Below are 24,058 nucleotides of genomic sequence, written 5' to 3'. Positions count from 1 at the left end.
ATTATAGAGCACAGAAATATATGAAAACTTGGTGTATGGCAGGGCTGGTATTACAAGTCAATGGAGAAAGAGTGAATTTTTAATAAATAAATTGTGCTGAGCCAACTGGTCATCCTTATTTAAGAGGAAAAAAAAGAAAGAAAATGTGCTTTTACCTCACATCACACACAAAGTCAATTCCAGGTAGGTTAAAAACCTAACTGGATGACGGAACTATAACATATTCAGAAGAAATGTAGAATAGCCTTAACACCTGAGGGAGGCAATTTTACTTTAGACACAAAGGGCACAAATTTTAAAATAAAATTACATTTGACTCCATTAAAATTAATATTATCTGTTTACCACTAGATATCATAAAGACAGTGAGAAACAGAGTGGGAGAAGGATAATTGAACCCATATAGCCCAAATAATTAATATCCAGAATTTCTACAAACCAATCAGGAAAAGAGAACCCAAGAGAAATAAAAGCAAGAGATTTGAACAAGCTCTTCACTAGAAGATAAGCCATACTGAAAAGATGTTCTGTCTCATTACTAATTGGAAAAATACACATTTTAACCAAATGAGAAGGTATTTTGTACCTACCATATTAGTAAAAATTATACTATCTGATAATATCAAACATTGACAAGGGTGTAAAACAACTAGAATTCTTACATTTTGCTGTTGGGAGCGTAATTTTGTGCAACCACTTTGGGAAACAGTTTGGAATTACCTAAGTATTTGAAGAAGACTCTGTCTTAGATACACATTACAAAGAAACTCTTAAATAATTGTAATAGGAATTGTATATTACAATGTTCTTTGCCCTACCATTTATAAAGGGAAAAAAACTGGAATAAGCCCAAATGTTCACTATGGACAATAAGTTGTAGTATATTCATATACTGGAATACTTTACAGCCATGCAAATGAATACAATACAACATATGATGACATGGAAAAAAAACACAGGGGTTTAACATTGGGTGAAAAAAATCACAAGAGAATGCATCTACTATGAATCCATTTAAATATAGATTAAAAATTATTTACTAAACCATGTACTGTTTAGAGAAACAACCAAATATGTATAATAAAATTATAAAGAAAACCAAGAGTATAATAAACACAAGATTTAGGATAGTGGTCATATGACCTTCAGGAGGTAAGACAGGATAAGACAGGAAAGGCACATAGGGACTTTCAAAGATAATGGTAATGCTCTTCATCTTAAACTGAATGATAAGCATATACGTATTGATAATATGTTGATTCATTATAGCTTACATGTAACTTACAAATTTTTGTATATATTCAACATTGAATAAACAGTTTTAAAAGAGTATCTACTGACATGAAAATGCATATTTGTTCAAATGGTCATAACAAATTACACTATGTAGCAACATAGAAACATGCTTTTTGATGTATTACTTAAAATTGGAATAATAAATTATGGACCAAAAACTATGGCTACAACTACACACAAATTACGGCTATAAATGGATACAAACTGAATATAAGCAAGGGAAAAGAAAAGGTACTTGATTTTTAGGTTAACTTCCCTTCCTTATTTTTATTTTCATTATAATGTGATCATAAGTCATGTCAAAAATAAAATGATATAATTAAGACAGAAAATTGATGCTTTGAACAGGTCTTCCATGAAAGCTATTTGGACTCTAGGCCAGATTAACCAAGGTAGCAACATTCACCTGGTGGCAGCCTATCTCAATGGCAAACAAAGTATTCAAGGAAAAAAAATCAATCTCTTGATTGCTGCACTTAGGAACCTTGCTTTATATAGCAACCGAAACATGCCTCATCAGCCTTCTTCATCCATCTAACCTTTGACCATAATCCTGACAATCACAGAAACATGGTACCGAGACAGCGAAGAAAGGACACTGCCACAAAAATCTTTCCTAAAGACAACTGGACAACTCTACAACCCAATGACCTCATTTTATAAAAGACATTAGAAAAGAGAGATAATGATCAATTGACTCCTTGTTACTGGGGGGCTAAGAAGAGGGAATATGATTTAAGGAAACCATACCAAGTTCTATTTGATTTGCAACCAAAACTACTCCTACAATTCTGCATTTAAGTATCATGAATAAGCCAAGGTCATCAGACATACTTCACCTCAATTATTATTAAGAAAAAAAATCAAAATGTTCCTCAAGGAGAAATAAAAAGGAAACTTGAGGAACATTAATACTTACTCCTGTACCCATCCAAATATCTGAAGTTTGTGAAAGAATAGAAAATGAAGTACAAATTAGTGATGGTGTTGAAATGACTTTAAATCACAATTAAGCGTTCATACCATCAAACTTAGAAAAAAAAAAGCCAATACTGCTATATTGAAGTTAAGAATAAATTAGAGGCATGTAAAAGTCTGGAATAACAATATGCTATAAAAATTACTGATATAAAAATATGCCATTTAACAAATTTGATACTACAGAGGCATAAAATTCTACAGAGTCTGGAAGCAACCATGTGAGCATAAGGAGGTAGCTGGGGTAATGCCAACATGGTTAATTCAGAAAGAAACTCAAATTTATAACTGGTTAGTTTAATTTCTGTTTTGAAGATAAATTACATGCCAGAAATCTATATGTTTCAGAAATTTTTCTACTGATACTTAAAGGTAAAAGCTGGACTGTGTAAAAAATATTTTTCAGCAAATATCTTCCCTCTTTTTTCCTCAAATCTCATAAGCTCCTCAGTTCACACACATGTATGCACACACTCTCACACATACTCTCATGTACATCTCTTAAACTAGATTTTCAGTGATTAACAATTCTAAGTTACCAACTATCATGTAATATATAGGTATGAAACATTGTTATTGTTTAAAAACTAGTTGTACAATTGTGGTGTTCCAAGATTTTTAAAGAAATTGATTGAGGAAAAGTTGGAAAGGAAGCCCAAGTTGATTGACAGTCTGGAGTTTGTGTTTCCACCATCTGAGCATAGCCAAATGCAAATGTGATTAAGTTCTGAGAGACAGGAATCTGCGAAGTGTCTGCAGCTTATTAGAATCTTCTCTCTAGGTACTATCCCGCAAGGGCATCAAGGGTGACCTCCAGCTTGTTGTCTTAGGAGCCCCTTAGATTAGGGAAGAGAAAGCAATTTTTACTCCATGCACCAAATCTAATCCATTGGTAGAGTTGTTATTGGAAGGTAGGATTCTGAGTTCATGCCCAGGACCAATAGGAAAAAGAACTGAAACAATTTGTCTGCCATAAGCACACAAGGAGAAAATGGTGGCAGAGGTACTACATGGTTGCTATCTTTGTCCTAAGCAAATTTTGTGATTACTTACATCATTAGGTTAAACATACACACATATACACATCCTATGACAAGTGCATTTCCTTATGCGATTGTTTTTGTAAACAGAAATTGTATAAATGTACACCTATTTTGTATAATCACTCAACAAAGACATTTTACAGTTCATTTAGAAAACCCATTTTTATGTATCCATTTAACAAACTGAGTCATAATTATATGTATCACCCATCATTCTAGGTACCTGGAGATATAGAATAAGAAGAACAGGTTCATGCTCTCAACAAATTCACAATCTAGACTAAAAGATATAAAAAATCGTCGTCATACACTATGCCAGTGGAGAAAGGTACAGATATGAAGGAGACACAGAGAAGGAGCAACTAACTCTTTCTAAGGGAACTCATAAGAGTTTTCTCAGAGGAGGTGACATTGCTTTTCGTCTTGAAAGACAGGCATTTGTCAAGTAAGATTGGTCAAGGCATTCCATTCATCACTTAATCAACAAACAGGGTCCTTTAGTATGCCAGAATCTGTGCAAGTTGCTGGGGATAGAAATAAATGCCAAGTCATACCCTCCAGGAGCTGTGGTCTACAAGTCTGGAGGCAGATGAGTAGAATCCGACAAAGAAACAGATTGGAGTGGTAATAGGGATTGGAACGGTAATAGGGATTGGAATGGTAATAGGGATTGTGATTCCAAGGAATATTACAAAAAGATATTTTACCAAGTGAAAAAATATCTTTATAAATCACCCTCTTGGGAATTCTGTTTCCATTTAGAGTACAAAAAGCTGGAAAGAGCTCAGTCCAAACCTAACAATAAAAAGCTGGGTGTACTACAAATCATAACTTCTCTTGAGCCATGAGAGAGCTGCAAATATAGGACAACCTAGTAACCTGAATTCTTAGAAAAGATGGGCCTTTCAAAGGAAAGGCCAGGGCAGGAACACTAGCTCATCAGAGCCAGGGCAATGAAGGAAGAGATACTGGGTGCTATGTAAGTGGTTAAGAATAATTCAGATAAAATGTTTAACCAGTTGCAAAAGGTCAAGCATGGGGTATCTTTTAGCTCTCTCAGCTTGTGACAGCTATACTGTGACCATTTGAAATAACAGGCTTGAGTAAAAAGACAACAATTTATTTAGGTTCTGGAATAGTTGGTTTTTCCAACCCTGACAGGCCCTACATTTCTAGACTCTATTTCCTCTGCTTCTGCTATCAAATCAGCTAATTCTTACCTGAGCTCATCTCAGTCTTGAAAGATGTTGTTACAAGCAGCAAGTAAAAGCCAAACACATCAATGCTCTGACTCTTTGTAACCACTTTCCTTAGAGAACTCAAATGAGAATCCTATAAATGATCATGGGTTCAGTGAACACACACATACAAATCTTCAGGTGGTAAAAGATGCTTACTATGGGACTCCTACACTAATTCATAAGCCTCTAGAAACCTAAGACTCTCAATCCGTTCCTATTTCAAAATCATTACCAAACTTAGAAACCAGGTTTAGAAACAGAATAAAGAGTCCAGAAATACACCCATTCACATTTAGTCAAATGACTTTTGACAAGGCACCAAAGAAATTCAATGGAGAAAGGAAATCTCTTCAACAACTGTGTTAGAATAACTAGATACCCATACCAAAAGTGAGAGATAGGGAAAAAAATTTACCTCACACCATACACAAAAGTCAATTAGAGATGGGTCATATACTTAAATGTATATAAAGGTAAAACAATAAAGTTGGTAGGAGAAAAATTCATGGGAGAAAAATCTTTACAGCTTTGTAGTAGGCAAAACTTTTTCAAGAAGGATATAGAAAGTATGAACCATAAAGGAAAAACCTTGATAAATTGTACTGTATCAAACTATAAAATGCTCATCAAAAGACACCATCAAGAAAATAAATAAGCAAGCCATAGCCTGGGAAAAAAAATTCACAGTACATATATACACATATATCTGACAAATACATTGTGTCCAGAACATACAAAGAAATCCTATAAGTCAATAATACAAAGGACCAAATTTTTTAAATAGGCATAAGACTTAAACATACAGCTCACAAAAGAAGCTACACAAATGACCAATAAGCACATATAAAAAGTATTCAATGTCACTAGTCAGCAGGTTAACACAAAGTAAAATACAATGACATACCACTACACACAATGCACACACACACACCTGTAATTGAAAAAATACTAACAACAGAAACGTTGGGAGAGAATGTTAAGAAATCCAGATTTTCACTGGTTCTGGTGGGAGTATAAAATGGTACAACTACTTTGGGAAACTGTTTAGCAGTTTCTTAAATAGTTAAACATACATCTGCCCTGTGACCCAGAAATTCTATTTATAGATATTTTCCTAAGAGAAATGAAAATGTATGTTTACATAAAGCTTTATATAAGAATGTTCAAAGCAGTTTTATTCATAGTAGCCAAAAACTGGAAACAATCCAAACGTACATCAACAGGAGAATGAAGTTTTTAAAAACTGCAGTACATTCAAAGATTGAATACCACTCATTAATAAAAAGGAATGAACTACTGATACGCTCATGAATGAATCTCAAAAATATTATCCTCAGTGAAAGATTCAAAACACAAAAGAGCACAGACTGAATGATTATGCCTATAAGAAATTCAAGAATAAACAAAACTAACGGATAGTGATACAAAGCAGAGCAGTTGATGGATGAGTATGGGGACTGACCAGAAAGATGCATGAGGGAACATTCTGGACTGATGAAAATATATGTCTTTGTATGCAGTTGTCAAAACTGATCGAAGGTCTGAGCATTTCACCATACACAAATTATACCTTAGTTTTTTTAAAAAGGTTAATCAGTGTAGATAAAGGTTTAGATTTCAGATGGTACCTCCCTAGACCTGACTGACAAAAATGTAAACTTTTCCTGAAGTCCTGGCTTTGCACCTTCTTTTGATACACATAAAGTTTGATTCTCCCTACACTTCCATGAATCTCCTACACTTAGGTTGGAGGAGTGGTCACCCCCACCCATCGGAAATGTTGGCCTCAAATCCTGGAAGAGTGAAAAAAGTAGCATTTCAGAAGAAACTCTGAAAACAGGGTGGGATGAACCTAAGGGACACTACAAGAAGAAAAGGAGACTTGCCACCCTACTATGGGACAGTGACCCGGAGCCGACTCGCCAGATACAAAACCACATAAAGGTGGTCATCAGGGACTGACTCCTCACATCCACCCCCTCTGTGCCTAGATGCAGAGCTGCAATAAGGATATCTTGCCTTATGTTTTCAACTAACCATAAAATGAAAATTTACCGAAACCAATCACCGAATCCGTTGGCTTGAATTTTTTCCATTTTGTCGTTAGAGTACTCAACTTTGAACATAATCTTGGCTGGATGAAGCCACCTGTACTTCGATCTCACAGAAGACTTTCCATAGAAGAGAACACAATTGACTCCCACTTAAGTGTTTTGTCTCATAAGTGCTTTAAGACATTGGTGCCAGCCTCAAGTTATTTTCCTGGCCAAAAATAACCAATTTGGTCCGTGATTCCTGATAAAAGTTGGCACAAATCAAGCTACCATCTTTCAGAACTGACGTCTTTGGGCGTACTGGTAGGTAGATGAAAAAGTTTCAGCAGAGAAAGTTGATAACTTTATTTTTAATGTGCTTATTCAATGCTGAGACAAGTGTTAGTGGATCTGAGAGACATTTGGAATAAGAATGAAAGTTTGGTGTTCTTTGGTCACAGGAACACACTGTGACTTCTCAAATAGAGAAGCAGATTACTTTTTTTTTTTAAGAAAACAAAAGCATCTTAATGATTTTAGGGGGCTATTTATTTATGTACAAATGAATGTGTCTTGCAGAATCTGATTCTGGACCACAATATTCACTAGCAAAAACTACAACCTAAATGTAGTTTGTGGCAAGTAAATGCAGGGGTGGGGGGGGCCCAAACAGACTCTGAAAGCAACCATATTATGGTAACAACAGTGTTGCAGTCCACAGAGTAATTTCTTCCTGGTGGATGTCTGTTGTTATTTAATTCAGGGAAGTATATATGAGGTTGTAATAAATAAAAAAAAAGAACTATGTTTAGTGGTTACATTTTTTATTTTCTTGTAATAATACCCTTCTATTTCTGTGACCACTTCTTTGCATCTGTGCCCTACTTTATCCACTCACCTGACCTAGTGGTTCTGTTCTATACAGTGGTTGTTCTACACAACTCTGAACCCTCATTATTTTTTTTCACTATCCCCCAACTTGTAGAATTCCTCTACTCACACCTTAATTACTATGACTTTATTGATAGGTCCCAATCTTACAACTGTAATTCTTTTGTCTTTTTTAAAAATTCTAATCGTACTGTTTACTTTTTACTTGGATAATCCATCATACCCGCAACTCTGCATATCAAGCCAGCATCACCCCCACTTTCTATAATATCTCTTAAAAGCACTTCCAGGCTGCAAGACTGCCACATCCACAACCTTGATGGCTGATTGCTTTTTCTCCTTTCTTCATCCACATCCTACCAGTCCTCAGTCAAGTCCTGGTAAATCTTCTCTCATCATTTTCTCTCTCCACTACCCTTTCCATTGTCCAATCCACCAAGATCTCCCTCTTGGACTGCTGCAGTAGCCTCGTCCCAATTTCCCTGAGGGTCCACTTCCCATCTATTCACATACAGCAAGAGTAGCCATTTCAAGATGCAAAATTGAACTCGTCATCTCCAGGTTAAGAATATTCCATTGCCTTCTTATTGTTCTCAAAATAACAAAAGAACTCAGTATTATCTGGCCCCTGCCTTTCTGTTCAGTCTCAAGTCAGCACCCTCTACTAGTGAACTTTCACTTTTTTTGAATGTATGCTCCCTGCTACCACAGGGCCTCTGCATATACTGTTGCCATTGTCTGGAATGCTTTTCTCCCTTTCCTCACTTCCCTTGGCATAGCTCAGTCCTATTCACCCTCAGGCCAAAAATCTTTTTTTTTTTCCCAGAGAAAATATCCCTGATTTCTATCTACTCAAACTAGATCAGATTCCATCCTATTATACATCCTCATATCATCTTACACTTTTTCTTCATAGCATTATCCTAGTTTGTAATTAATCTCTGTCATTATTTAATGAACGTCTGACTCTCTTACTGGTCTATAAACTCTCAGATGGCAAGAATCATGTCTGTTTGGATCACTATTAAATTACTGGCATGCTCTAACTCATGTCCAGAGCCTCGCTCAAACCCCTTCGGTAACTAGACATAGTGATGTGCATTTCCAAATCCTATCATAGGTATTATCTGTGCAATTCCCTTGATAATATACTATAGACTAGTTTTAAAGATTTATTTATTTATTTGAGAGTGCGAGAATGAGAGAGAGAGAGTACATGAGAGGGGGGAGGATTAGAGGGAGAAGCAGGCTCCTCGCTGAGCAGGGGAGCCCAACACGGGACTCGATCCCAGGACTCCGGGATCATGACATGAGCCGAAGGCAGTCGCTCAACCAACTGAGCCACTCAGGCGCCCCGGCTACATGATGGTTTTTAGCTTTCCTTGTTACTGTGGTGGAGTGGAAAGTGTACTGGAACTGGAGTCCAAAGACATGCCTAGATCTACTTCAGCAACAGCAAGGGCACATCAGACAACACAGCTGGGTGATCTTAGGCAAATGGCTTAATTTCCAGAGCTACAGTTTCCTGTCTGAAAAGTGGGAATAACGGTACCTCACAGGCGGCTGTGAGGGTACTTGGAGGATCTAGGCCCACAGGCTGCTGGAAGAATGGTCTGTCCGAAGACACTTTGCAGACAGGAAGCATTATGCAAAGTGTTTGCTGCCAGTTGGTAATTACCCCCACATAGACTAGAAACTCCCTGCCAGAAGGGGCAAGTGTATCGCATTCCTCGGTGTCCCTCAGAGTGCCTAGTAGAGTGTCCTCCCCATGATAAGTGGTCGCTAAATATTTGTTGTATAAAGAGTGAAGTCAGCCCGGCAGCTGCAGGCAACAGGGTGTCCCACAGCTCCGCTGCTCCTGGCTGCCATCCGGTCGCCGCTCGCCCTCCTGCTGCACTCACCCCGAGCCTGCGTATTCCCCGCCTCCACCAGCACCAAACTCTCCATGCACAGCCTTGAGCCCAGCTAGTGGCTGTGTAATACGGAATCAGTAATTTATGGGTGCTTTTCACTTTCTTCACTTCCGGAACAAAGAATGGGAGCAATGATAGCATGCTAACCCTAGAAACTCTGCTGTGACACTTTCGGTACCAAGGAAATTAGTACAGAGAGCTCTTTCCTGAGGTCATTCAGTTCCTTCATCCGGGAGCTTTATGCCGCTGAGAACGTGAATGAGAAATCACAACTCAGTCTAATCAATAGAGACTGTAACGAGCTCTTACATAATCATTAAAGGGTCCATAGCTCCATCAAGAAAGTAGGGCTAAGGGGTGAGGATGGGGATGGACAGGCCATCTGAACACACACAAAAATATTTTCTTAGAATCTTAGAATTGAAAGAGATCCTTGATGTCATTTAGATCAAATTCCAAATCAAATACAGTAATGTCTACTCTGATATGTCTCATGGCCCTCTACTTAAACATTTCCAATGACAGGAAACCCACTGCCTAGGAAGACAACCCACTGACAGACCAACTATAAATTCCACTTTAGAGCACATCTAATCTAAATCCTGATTTCCCAGATGACACAGTTGAGGCCTACAGAGTGGAGAGACTTAACATCACACCGTCATTTGGAGGCAAACCTAGAACAGAGATTCTTCTGCCCATAACAGAAAGTTAAAACACTTCGGCACCCCACATCATCCCCTGTTATTCCTACTCTCTGCTCCAGGTTCTGTCTCCAGAGCCACACTCCAATTGCTTTTCCACATGACAGTCCTTCAGATTTTTCAGGAAAGCTTTATTTCAGCTCTTGAGTCTTTCTGCAAAAGAAGAAGTCATAGTCTCTATTCCAGCCCTTTCCACTTTTCTTCACTTGGCATGACTCTACACCCTTCATCACCTTCAGCACTCGACTGCCCACAGGTTGAAGACACTCTATTTTTTTTTTTAATTTTTAAATTAGGGACACCTGAATTGAACAAAATCCCTGCAGTAAATAGTACAGTGGGCAATGAGATTCCTTGCATCTTGACACCTCATTTCTATCATTGTACCCAAAGATTGTTTTACCTTTTTAGCAACCAGATCACACCGTTTGAACCTGTTATAATAGTTATCTATTGAATACTTATTATATCCCAGGCATTGTTCTGAGTACATCACATGTGTTTAATGCTTGCAATTATTTCAACAATATTAGCTAGAACTAACATTATCATTCTCATTTCCCAGGTAAGGAAGATAAAACACAGACTTTAAAAAACATACCCTAGATCATACAGCCAGTAAGTAGCAGAGCCAGGATTCTAACCCAGGCAGATGGCTCCGAAGCCTGCACTCTTAACTTAATGCCACACATACTTAATGAAAAATAAACCTCTTTATAAAAATTTGTTAATTCTATTCATTTCTGTCAAGGTAGACCTCTCATAACCCGTGAAATGGGATATTTTGCTTTATTTTGCATCCATCCCTATTAAATTTCAGATTGTGAGTTTGGGCTTCTCCTTTTCAACTTCCGTTCTATAATTCATTGTATTAGCTTTTCTCCTTCAGTTTGTGTCATCTTCAAACATGATAACATGCTTCCTAGCTCATTTTAAGTTGTTGATAAAAATTATAACTAGCAAAGGGCCTGGTGATATAAAAACTTGATTGGCAGTAAAAAAATAATCTAAGGGTTGGCCTTGTCTTTGCTCTTCCTGCTTAGCCAGTTAGAAAGCTACATAAATACTCTAGATTCTGTCCCACATTTCTTCATTTTGTCAGAAGGATATAATAAAGAAATTTAACAAATACTGTATAAAAATCAGGATATACTAAGACTACAGAATTCCTCAGACCTCTGTGCCTAGAATATCCTTATGGAAATGAGGCTAACGTGGTCTGATGTGTACTTTCTGAATCCATGTTACCTCTAAAGCACTACAACTTTTGGTAAATTACTTACAAACCATGTTTAATGGTCTATTTTAGAAATGGAGCCTACAGTTGTCATTAAGCTTACTGGTCTATAGTGTCTAATCTTCACCTTTCACCCTTCTTGAGGTTTATTGGAACTACCTATGGCTTTCTCACTCACCCATCCATTCTCAGGACCCCAATAAAAGTTTCCAGCAGTGCTACCTCAAACACATATGCACATTCTTTTAAAATCATGGGCAGCTGGTAATCTGAACCTAGGAATTGAAACATATTTTCACAGCTTCAGATTCTTGGATCATCTGCCTCTGTGACATCTTCATTTGCGCATCTATGAAGTGCTTCTGATTTAATATGTATCAAATAGAGCTTCTAATTGTCACCCCAGTCCCAAACTTGCTTCTCCCCCAGTCTTTCCCTTCTCCATACATGGGTAGGCCACAAACCCTGGAATCCTTCTTGATTCTTTTCCTTCTTTCACATTCTATAAGCAACCCATTACCAAATCCTGTGGGTCCCTGCCTTCCAAAATTTTCTGGAATCCAACCACTTCTCAACACCTCTACTGTTACATTCTAGTCCAAGCCACCTCCATCTTTCTTCTGGACTGTTGCATTAGCCTCCTAATGGGTGTCTCTCCTTCCATCCTTATTCCATGTAGAAGATGCTGTTGGTATGCTCAGTCAGGTCCCCTGAAATACCTTCTCTCTGTGTGGTTGGTGAGCCCTTGCCCCAGCTGTTGTGAGCACATCCATAAGAACTGCCCCTTCAGCAACAGAAGCCACTGTACCCAGAAGTGCCTGGGATTTACACTCTCCATCTCTCTCCCCAGAGTCTTTAGCCAAGAACCAGGGTGAGGGTAAAAAGCACCTCTCCCTTGCCTCAAGTGGGGAAAACTCAACGGTGAAATTTATGCTCCAGAGCTCCCCATGGGATAAGGCTGAAGCTTCACATCACCCAAAACCATTTTCTTGCCATTCTCCTTCTTCATTTCGACCCTGCTTCCTTCACCAGTTTCTTCATAAATCATATGCACTTACCATCTCAGGCTCTTCTTCTAGGTCACTCAGCCTAACTTACTCCCCTCGCAGCAGCCACAGTGATCTTATTAAAATGTTCACATCATTCCTTTGCTCAAAACCCTCCATTGGCTTCCCATCTCACCAAGAAAAAAAAAAAAATCCAAAGTCTTTGCCTTACTCTGAAAGACTCTCTATGGTCTTCCCCAGCTAACTTTCTGGCATGCTCCCTTTCCCTCTCCCCCTCATCCATTCCCTACCTACAAATGCTGGGCAATCTCCTCTCTCAGGCCTGTGTACTCAACTTTCCTCCACCAGGAAATCTCTCCCCCCACGTAGCCACGAGGCATCTTCACTTCTTTCGAGTCTCGGGTCAAATGTCACTTATCCTCCTCTAATTACCCTATTATAAAACAGAATGTCCAATGGAAAAAAGATAGTCTCTTCAACAAATGGTGTTGGGAAAATTGGACAGCAGAAGAATGAAACTGGACCATATTTCCTTACACCACACACAAAAATAGACTCAAAATTGTTAAAAGACCTAAATGTGAGACAGGAGTCCATCAAAATCCTAAAGGAGAACACAGGCAGCAACCTCTTCGACCTCAGCCGCAGCAACTTCTTCCTAGAAACATCGCCAAAGGCAAGGGAAGCAAGGGCAAAAATGAACTATTGGGATTTCATCACGATAAAAAGCTTTTGCACAGCAAAGGAAACAGTCAACAAAACCGAAAGACAACCGACAGAATGGGAGAAGATATTTGCAAATGACATATCAGATAAAGGGCTAGTATCCAAAATCTATAAAGAACTTATCAAACTCAACACCCAAAGAACAAATGATCCAATCAAGAAATGGGCAGAAGACATGAACAGACATTTTTCCAAAGAAGACATTCAAATGGCCAACAGACACATGAAAAAGTGCTCAACATCCCTCGGCATCAAGGAAATCCAAATCCAAACCTCAACGAGATACCACCTCACACCAGTCAGAATGGCTAAAATTAACAAGTCAGGAAACGACAGATGCTGGCAGGGATGTGGAGAAGGGGAACCCTCCTACACTGTTGGTGGGAATGCAAGCTGGTGCAGCCACTCTGGAAAACAGTATGGAGGTTCCTCAAACAGTTGAAAATAGAGCTACCATATGACCCAGCAATTGCACTACTGGGTATTTACCCCAAAGATACAAATGTAGTGATCTGAAGGGGTACGTGCACCCCGATGTTTATAGCAGCAATGTCCACAATAGCCAAACAATGGAAAGAGCCAAGATGTCCATCGACAGATGAATGGATAAAGAAGATGAGGTATACATATATATATATATACACACACACACACACATATACATACAATGGAATATTATGCAGCCATCAAAAGGAATGAAATCTTGCCATTTGCAACGACATGGATGGAACTGGAGGGTATTATACTGAGCGAAATAAGTCAATCAGAGAAAGACATGTATCATATGATCTCACTGATACGAGGAATTCTTAATCTCAGGAAACAAATGAGAGTTGCTGGAGTGGTGGGGGGATGGGAGGGAGGGGGTGGCTGGGTGATGGACATTGGGGAGGGTATGTGCTATGGTGAGCACTGTGAATTGTGTAAGACTGCTGAATCACAGACCTGTACCTCTGAAACAAATAATACATTATACGTTAAAAAAAAGAAGAGAGTAGGAAGGGAAAAATGAAGGGGGGAATCGGAGAGGGAGACAAACCATGACAGACTATGGACTCTGAAAAACAAACTGAGGGTTCTAGAGGGGAGGGGGTGGGGGGATGGGTTAGCCTGGTGATGGGTATTAAAGAGGGCACGTATTGAATGGAGCACTGGGTGTTATATGCAAACAATGACTCATGGAACACTACATCAAAAACTAATGATATAATGTATGGTGATTAACATAATAAAAAAAGTCAAAAGAAAAACAGCACACCTGTCCCACTTCCTGTCACTCCCTTCATTGCCCTACTACCACCATGAGAATGTAAATTCCCTTGGAATGGGAGCATTGCTTTGTACACTTGTATCAACAGTGTCTGGCATATATTAGACACTAAGTAAACTTGTTGAATTATAAGTAGACTATCTTTTGACTTCCTATACACAATCCACACAAACACACATACACATCCAACAACTACCTTTGATTTCAAAGCCCTATTAACACTATTTATTCTATTTTTTATAGCTTAGGAACCATTACCTGTGATGGCCACAACAGAAGCAAAATAGAAGTTGAGTTGTTATGATTTTTTGCTGTAATCTATTAATGCTGTTCCACTAGAAAAAAAATGGATAATATGTGGAAGTCTAGAAACAATAGAGCTTTGCAATCCAGAAAGCTTAAGAATTGTCCTCTTAGTTCAAATGGCTCATAGTCAAGTTGCTAGGCAGATAACTCCAAAATAAGGAGCACGGTTGCTATCACCAGTGAAAATTAAAGAAGTGAAATTCAAAGTTAAGAAAAACTTACGTAACAGAGATCATTGATATTTAAAAACCAAAGAAAGTCCTATAACTATTTAATCATATAAAGAGTGGATAAATTTCTCTTATTACTCATAGAAAGGCTTTTGTGGTAGGTTCCTGGAATGGACAAAAACTAATACAAAAGAATTTTGGGTTTGTAACACATGGACCATGGAAATGAAACTGAAATGTTTAATCTATAATTTTTAAATGTATAAAATTGACCCTGAGGCAAGAAGTATTGATGGTATGAGAGGCACAGGTTGATCTATGAAGGAATGTCACACTTTGCTTAGATAAAATCATAAATCTAGGAAAAGCTGTCCCTACCCACAGCTTAGGACACCTTCCTTCCATATCCCAAATTCTTTTAATACTCTTGTTATTTTTCCAAACAGATGAGTTGATCAAAAATGTCATAAAAAGTCAGTGTACATATTAGATAAGTGACCTATAGGGAGCATTCTAGCTTGTTGGCAGTTGGTGGAGGGAGTGGTTAGCTCTGGGCTTCTTCCTATACCAAGGCCTACAGAGCCTCCCTCGTACTTCCTTGGCTTCATAGACTCCAGACCCCTCTACGATATGCCTGCTCTATCCTGAGGTCTTCTCATCATGCCCCTCCAGCAAGATGCCCCAGAAGCTGCCCATGTCTCATGTCCCTCTGGCATAACTGCCCACCCCCACAGTCTGCCCATGTGAACACTTCTCCAGTGTGCTCTGTGCTTTCTAAAGCCAGGCTTGATAGCTCTCCCTCCTACCCTCTGCTCCCTCAACCACCAGGTCCCTGGCTCTAGGTTTTTTTGTTTGTTTTTTAATTGAAGTATAATTAATGTACGGTGTTATATTAGTTTCAGGTGTACAATGTCATAATTCAATCATTCTACATCACTTGGTGTTCATCATGATAAGTGTACTCCTTAATCCCCATCACCTACTTAACCCGTCCCCCCACCCCCCTCCAGTAACAATCAATTTGTCTCTGTAGTTAAGAGTCTGTCTCTTTTTTCTTTGTTCATCTGTTTTGTTTCTTAAATTCCACATGTGAGTGAAATCATATGGTATTTGTCTTTCTCTGACTGACTTATTTCACTTAGCATCGTACCCTCTAGGTCCATCCATGTTGTTGCAAATGGCAAGATTTTATTCTTTTTTATAGCTGAGTAATATTCCATTGTGTATTCATATCACAGCTTCTTTATCCATTCATCTGTCAATGGACACTTGTGCTAATTCCATACCGTGGCTATTGTAAATAACAAGGGGTGCATATATCTTTTCAAATTGTTTTCTTCGGGTAAACACCCAGTGGTGGAATTACTGAATCATACAATAATTCTATTTTTAACTTTTTGAGGAGCCTCCGTACTGTTTTCCACAGTGTCTGCACCAGTTTGCATTCCCACCAACAATGCATGAGGGTTCCTTTTTCTCCACACCCTTAGTGGCTGTCTCTACCTATCCTCTGCTCTCTCAGCTACTGGGATAAACCTCTCTCTCTGACAGAGTCTTCACTGTTCCCAGAAGGAGTCATTATTTATTTCCCAAAGGTACCTCTTTTACCCTTTGACCTTCCCCCAACAGCTCCCTCTGCAACCTGTTACAGGGCCTTTCAAAGAGTAGTCCCAGGTCCCCTGAGAAAAGATCTTGGGTCTGAGCCAGAAATTCTCAGTGTGTCATGTGTCATTTCTAACAAGCTTCCTAGGAGATTTTGTTGTGCATGTAAGTTTAAGAACCACTGCATTCATGTACCTTGAGGAAGTATCTCTGTAAAACTCCCTCCTTCTCTCACAAAAGTCTCCACCCCTCCCCATGAGTAGCATCAGAGACAGAGGTGGTCTACGGTCAGGGCCTCTTAGAGGCCAGACCACTTCCAATTTCTGAGAATGACAGTATTTTAGAAAATGAAAAAAATGTCAAAACAGTATTACAAAAATTGACATATTTTAAATGTTTGCACTCAATAAATATATATAGTGCAATGTTATTGTGCTATTCACAGGTTTACAAAATATAAAATTTATAGTACCCAACAGCTAATGTGAGCTGGTCATAGAACACAACCTTAAAGTCATATGGAATGACTTTTTTGTTTTTGTTTTTTGTTTTTTTTAGATCAGTGTATGTTTGCGGCTATGTTAACCCCATTTGGAAATAACATCAAAAGTCTAAATTTGAGGCCTTGGCAATATGGCCCTCCTGATGCTCACTGTGACTGGCCCTCTCCCTTATCTCTTCAAAAGTGGCAAGATCCCCTTTCCTGGGACACAGTCCTAGATTTGTTGTGTGGTGAAAGAAACAAAGTTCCCTCCCCTGGAAGGGTGAGTAGAACAAGAATTAGCTGGTGGGTTGGGGGGATATTGACAAGGTGAGCACTCCCCAGGTGTGCTCTTTTGTTCCAGGCAAACCCAGCAGACATCACTGACCAGCCTAGGGAGCAAAAACTGCCTCTGTGGAGCCAGATCAGCGTGCACTTTCCACTCTGTGGTTGACACCTGCTCCTTACCCTCGTTCCCTCCCCCATCCCAATTAAGATGGGCTACCTGTCTGAGCCAGGGTGACCCTCCTGGTGGCTGCTGTAACAACTAGTGATGGAGGGAGGTGGGTGGGGGATGGGCTAGATGGGGGATGGGCATTAAGGAGGGCACTTGTTATGATGAGCGCTGGGTGTCGTATGTAAGTGATGCATCACTGAATTCTACTCCTGAAACCAACATTACGCTATATGTTAACTAACTAGAAATTAAATAAAAAATTGGAAGAAAAACAAAAACTAGTGAGAGATTCTCAAAGAGGAGTGGATGGCAGGGTCATGGGCTCCTCATCACACTTCCCAGTAACACCCTGGAGGTCTGGGATTTGGTTTCAAGAGGTGAGATGGTGGGGCTCATCCCAGTTACATAAGTTAAATTTTCCCGCCATGCTTACCTTGCATTAATCAAGAAAATCTGAATCTTTACAATCAGTGACACTCACTAGAGAAAGGAAGTTCTAAAGGAAAGAGGTTTAATTTCTTCTTTTGGGTCTCATTCCCACTTTACACTGAAAACCCAGGACTCAAATTTACACTACTTGGCAGACACTTGGAGCTGAGGTTGTTCCGTTTTCATCCATTTTCTCCCCAGGGAAAAATAAAAATCCTTTCCACACCTGAAGGCTTTCTGTTTTCCTGCCATTATACCAAAGTAAAGCATCATCTCCTTGGCAACTGGTGCCCAGGCTGAGAAAAGGTAAGCCCCTGGGCGCATGGGCCCAGTGCCTCTGTGGGAGGAGAGGGGTCTCCACAAACATACTCCTTCCTCTTCCCAAACAGACGTTCTGGCCTTACGTTCAATCCATAACTATGTGGATTTATTTAGCTGCAGTGTTATCTCCATTAAGCCACAAGAGACAATTCTCTGCTTTTATTTATAACCTGAAGGGATTATTTTTGAGTTAAGGCTTTAAGAATTCAGATCTATCAGGAAAGAACAGCTTGTGTAATGAACTTCCTGTTTTCATCATATTTGGACACCGAGCCTCCTTGTTGCCTGTTATTATTACCCAGTTAATATGAACTGCCTGGAGTTTATTTTTAGCTGCGTTGACTCTATTGTAAGGACTGCATAACTGCTTTCAAAATGAGAAAATGTAATTACGGGATCTAACACTAAGTTGGGGATATTCTTAGGTCCTTTCACAAGGCAGTGGCTTAAAAAATGAAAATAGACCATTTTAAATGGCTAAAGAAAACACAGTTATTTGATCCAAAATAGCCCATTGATCCTTTTACAAACTAAACACTTACTTCACAGAATAAAGTTTCATTTTTGTTTAACTGACCTAAACATATGAATTTATTTCCAAGTTCAGAGTGGGGGGAGGAGAGTGAGGAGGAGAATTGAGGCAGGAAGGGTTTAAGCATCATTTACCAAAAGAATACAAGTTTAACACTGTGCTGAAGGCACCTAAACTCCTACCTAGGGGGTTAACAGTTGAGGGCTGGAGAAGTGAATCTCAGCACGTCCTGGGTCATCCTATTGCGTGCACAAAGTGCCTCGTTCAGCGGTGTCAGGGGCAGGGAGGAAGTCAGCACTCAGAGGGCTGCATAGGCTTGACCTTCACATTTAGTGGCCTTGAATTAGTCACTTGTACAGCCCACTGCCTCAACGCCCACCTCCTCCAAGACTCCAGTTACTTGCATGCCACTATCCACTCATTCAACAAAAATGTACATTTCCCTCTTATCGGGGGATTCGTTCAGAGATCCCCCCTGGATGCCCAAACCCCAGAGAGTACAGAACTATATAGATATATGTATACACACACACATACCTATGATTAAAAGTTTAATTTGTAAATTAGGCACAGGAAGAGATTAACAACAATAATAGTAAAATAGAACACTTATAACCACATATTGTAATGAAAGTTATGTGAATGTGGTCTGCCTCTCGAAATAACTCACTGTACGGTACTTGCCCTTCTTTGAGTATGTGAGATGTTAAAATGCCCTCATGATGAGATGAGGAGAGTGACGTGGGCATTGTGTCATTGCTTGAGGCTACGTCATGCTGTGTCAGAAGGAGGAGCATCTGCTTCCCTACCTCTGTAGTCACCGTGGACCATTGCCCACAGGAGGGTTAATCGAATCTGCAAACAGTAACCCTGGATAGGAGGGGGAACACTGTATTGCGCACTCAGAATGTACTGGGATCCAGGAATGAAATGGAAAACGAGACATCATCTTAGCTCTAAGTGTGACAAGTGCATTGGTAGAGAGAAGTCCGGGGGATTCTAGAAGCACTATTTGTACACCTAACCCAGCCTGGATGAGAGGGGGGAAAGCTTCTTGGAGGAGTTGATGTCTTAAGCTGAGTCCTGAGGTATAAGCTGTGCTTGTTCTGGAAAAAAAAAAAAAAAAAAATGGCATTGTAAGCAGAGGAAGAAGCTGGACAGAAATTCCAGATGTGAAAGGAATCGTGGTAAGGTCAGGTAGCCTGACTGAAGGAAAGAGTGTAAAGGGAGATAAATAGAATGAAGGCTGCTGGGTTAGGGGGCAGGGTGTTGTAAACCATAGTAAAGCCTTTAAGGTTTATCCCGAGAGTAATGGGGACAAGTTACTATAAGGTTCCAAGGGGGATAATACATAGTAAATATCACCATGGTTCCATCGATGTATGAATGGATAAACAAGATGGGTAAACAATGGAATGTTATTCAGCCTTAAAAAAGGACAGAAATGCTAACACATGCTACAACATGAACTTTGAGGACATTATGTTAAGTGAGGTAAGCCAGTCACAAAAGGACAAATACTGTATGATTCTATTTATATGAGGTCTCTAGAGCAGTCAGATTCATAGTCACAGAAAGTACAATGGTGGCTGCCAGGGGCTAGGGGCAGGGGGTATGGGGAGCTAGTGTTTAATGGGTACAAAGTTTTGGTTTTGCAAGAAGAAAAGACTTCTGGAGATTGGTTGCACAGCACTGTGAATGTACATAATACCACTGAACCGTACACGTTAAAATGGTTAAAATAGCCAATTTTATGGTATGTATATTTTACCACAAATTTTTAAGTTTTTAATCAAAAAAAGAAATATCACAGGGCGCCTGGGTGGCTAAGTCAGGTAAGTGTTGTACTCTTGGTTTTGGCTCAGGTCATGATCTTACGGTTGTGGGATCAAGTCCCGAGTGGGGCTCCATGCCCAGTGCAGAGTTTGCTTGAGATTCTCTCGCTGTCCCTCTCCTTCTGCCCCTCCCCCGGCTCGCATGCACTATAAATACATACATACATACATAAAATATTTAAAAAATACAGAAATATCACTGTTGTGGCTGGGTTTATATATGTGTGTGGGTGTATATACACATGTAAATGTTAATACGTACATTTATTGTATTACAGGCATGTTTCTGTGTATATATACACATATGTATCCATATACATACCTATATATGTATGTGCCTATATAGGTACATGTATGTACGTATATATGTGTACATAAATATATATATACCCACACACTGCAGTGGCCATATTAATATCTTGTTATCTAATATATATGTATTACATTTATTATCTACATATCCAGTTACCACAGTGATAACTGGCCATACATGTGTACACAGATATATAGCTATAAATAGGTAGACTGATGTGGGTGAGTACATCTATACATCTGTGTGCGTGTGTGTGTGTGTGTGTACAGAGTGAGAGAGAGAGAGAGAACATAAAGTAGAGGTGAGGACACCAGTTAGGAAGCTGTTGCAATAATGCAGGAAGAGATCAAGGGGCCTGAATTTTAGGCTGCGTGAATAAAAATAGAACAAAATCAAGGTTCATTTGGGCAATAGAATAGGAAGACCGAGTATTGACTGTAAGTGAGCACTGAGAGAAAATTCATTTGCTCTTTTCAAGGAACCCCTCCAGCATGAAAAGAGACACAGATATAGATATGTATGTAGATGTCTCTCTCTCTATGTAATATATATATATATAAAACTTGTTGCTAGTGTCTCTCTTAAAATGTAGTGCCACAAGTACATTAATATTTAATAATACCACAGTATATTGTTTATATATATTAAACGTAGTATTAATTTTGAGTTAAGATATATATTATCAAACCATCAGCACTTGGACATCTCAAATTTAGTCCGTCCAAAACTAAAGTCCTGATCTCCCTCCCACAGTCTTCCTCATCCAAGATATGGCAACTCCATCCTTTGCATTCATTGACGTACTTGCTCAGACCAAAAACTTATCTTTTTTTCACAACTTCTATCCTACCAGTCACCAATCCTGGTGGCTCTACCTTCAAAATAGATCCAGAATCTGACCACTTCTCCTCATTCTCCCTACTACAGCCCAAGTCCCACATCTCACTACTGTCTGTTTTGCACAAAGCAATCAAAGTGATCCTTTTAAAACATGTCAGATCCCATTACTCCTCTGCTCAAAACCCTCCATGTGGTCCCTGTCTCATTTTTAAAACCCTTTAAAATGGCCTACCTGATCTGGCTCTCTCCTCCCTCAGTGGCCTCCCAACCACTGTCTTCCCATGCTCCATTCCTGCCACATCCATCTCCTTGCTTTCTTCGGACATGCCAAGCACATGCCTGCTTTGGGGTTTTTGCACAGACTGTTCCCTCTCAATGGAAACTTTTCCCAGAGAGACTCACATAGCTTTCTCCTTCCAATCTCTGCTCAGATGCCACCTGGTCACACTATTTAAAATAGAAATTCCACCCTCACATCCTGTGCCCCCTATCTCTCCCTTACCTACTTGACTTTTCCCCAAAACGCTTATCACCAACCGTCACACCATGAATATTTTTATTTGTTATTATTGACTGTCTTGCCCCTCTCCCCACCAGAATGTAAATTCTGTAAAGGCAGGGAGTTCTATCTGTTCCATTTACTGATATATCCTCAGCACCTAAAATGGTCCTTGGAATACATTAGACTCATATATTGATGACTGAAAGAATGAACAAGGGAATGAATGAGTCTGTTCCCAACTAGACACACTGGGGTCAGACCTACAAAAACAACTCTATTCAATTGCCTGCACTTGTCCTAATAAACCACCATAATTCTACCCACCATCTTTTACTAATTTCTTCTTAGGATTTGGGCAAAAGGTATTGGCTTAATTCGATTATGAACCTTATGTCATAATTTCCTTAAATAGTAGAGCTGAAGATGCTATAATAAAATGGATCTCTTCAAGGCTTAAAAAAAATCTATGAAGAACATTCTCATCTAATTTTGAATTTTAATGAATAGTTATAACGATGAGTAATTAATTTTGATATTTATAGAAAATGAAATGCATTTCTTCCTTTATGAAAATCTAGCACTTCAGGAACAACAGATTCTTGAAGAAAAAATCCTAATGAGATCATTAAAGTTGGAAGGATTGTACCAACCTAAGCCATAACAGGCACAGCAACTGAATGGACACCAAATTGTACCTCCCTGTTGTGCCCAACTCTGCTATTTCTGCTCATTAATTCCTCTAATCTGTATGGAACTGCCAGTGGAGGAGTACTAGGGGCAAAGCATGAGTTTCCTGGTACCTAAGGCACAAAGAGAAATGCCTGGTTGCTAACCCATGTTACGAGCAAAGAAAAGCTCATGTCCTGAATCCAACAGGAATTTATCACATATATTTTTTAATAACAAATTTTAGATGACATAAAGCACAACATCCTCAGCAATGATATTTGCCAAAAAATGCAAAAGCATTGTTCCAATGAACAATTCTGATATTGATTCTCACAAAGGCTCAAACCAGACTACTGAATTTTTAACCCAGTGCAAGAATTTCTATCAGGTACAGAGGTAACCCAGCCCAGATATGTTGCTTCCCAATATCACAACGAACCACAAGAACAGAGATTAGTTTCCTGGAAGGAAAATGGAGAGACCACCCATTTTAAATTGTCTCTCTCCAATACCATGTGTCTTCGGTGAGCCTTTGGCAAGTGCCCAGTTACAAGTCACTTCGGGATTGAATTCACCGACAAGTGTCTGAAGTGCCAATAGTCTATGCTGTTGATTATCCATAAGCTTTAAACACCAGATGTGCAGGAAGTGAGGCTGACATTCTGTTGTCAAATTTTTAAGAACCTAACTCGTATTCTTGCCATTCCATTTCTGCACAAAGATAAGCTGCAGGAGTTCCTGCAGGTGACAACAGTATTTCCTTCAAAATGGAGCTTGAATCCACTCACACACTTTGACACTCTTTTGAGGACCCTGAGTTTTTCACGATATTGCAGAAGATGATTTGGTCCAAGGCTGTTCTTAGGGCAGGTATAACCACTCAATCATTTTAACTATTTTTAAAAATAAAATAAAAACAGCAAAATGAAACACGTTCCTTGTGAACCCAGTTGAACCAATATCTGGTAATCTGGGTATGCCTGTCACAGGAGTTAGCAGAGGAAGGAAGAAAGGAGGGAGGGCGGGTGGGCTGGAGGAAGGTAGGAAGGGAAGGGGGGCGGACGGAAGGAAGAAATGCTCCTATGGACCAGAGGAGTTGACTTCTTGATTAAGGTTATCTGACATAGTATCTATCTGATGTCGAGGAGCATCTGCCAAAAGCAGCAATTTTAGCTCTGATAGAGTAGATGCTAAGCTGCTCTTTCTAACAATAATTAGTCAGCAGGTTCAGCTGCTTCTTTTATAGTATTGTTTATTACAAA

At 39.3% G+C, this 24,058-nt stretch overlaps 1 long non-coding RNA gene across 1 annotated transcript in view; it reads right to left on the bottom strand.

Moving 5' to 3' along the window:
- LOC113934408 overlaps positions 1–24,058 on the bottom strand; it is an 84,700-nt gene that overhangs the window by 59,861 nt on the left and 781 nt on the right. The gene's annotated exons all lie outside the window — the stretch shown is intronic.

This window comes from Zalophus californianus, chromosome 13, assembly GCF_009762305.2.
Source record: "Zalophus californianus isolate mZalCal1 chromosome 13, mZalCal1.pri.v2, whole genome shotgun sequence".
Classification (NCBI taxonomy): domain Eukaryota; kingdom Metazoa; phylum Chordata; class Mammalia; order Carnivora; family Otariidae; genus Zalophus; species Zalophus californianus.
The sequence above is the reverse complement of the archived record's forward strand: the minus strand, read 5'-3'. Positions and strand labels throughout refer to the sequence as shown.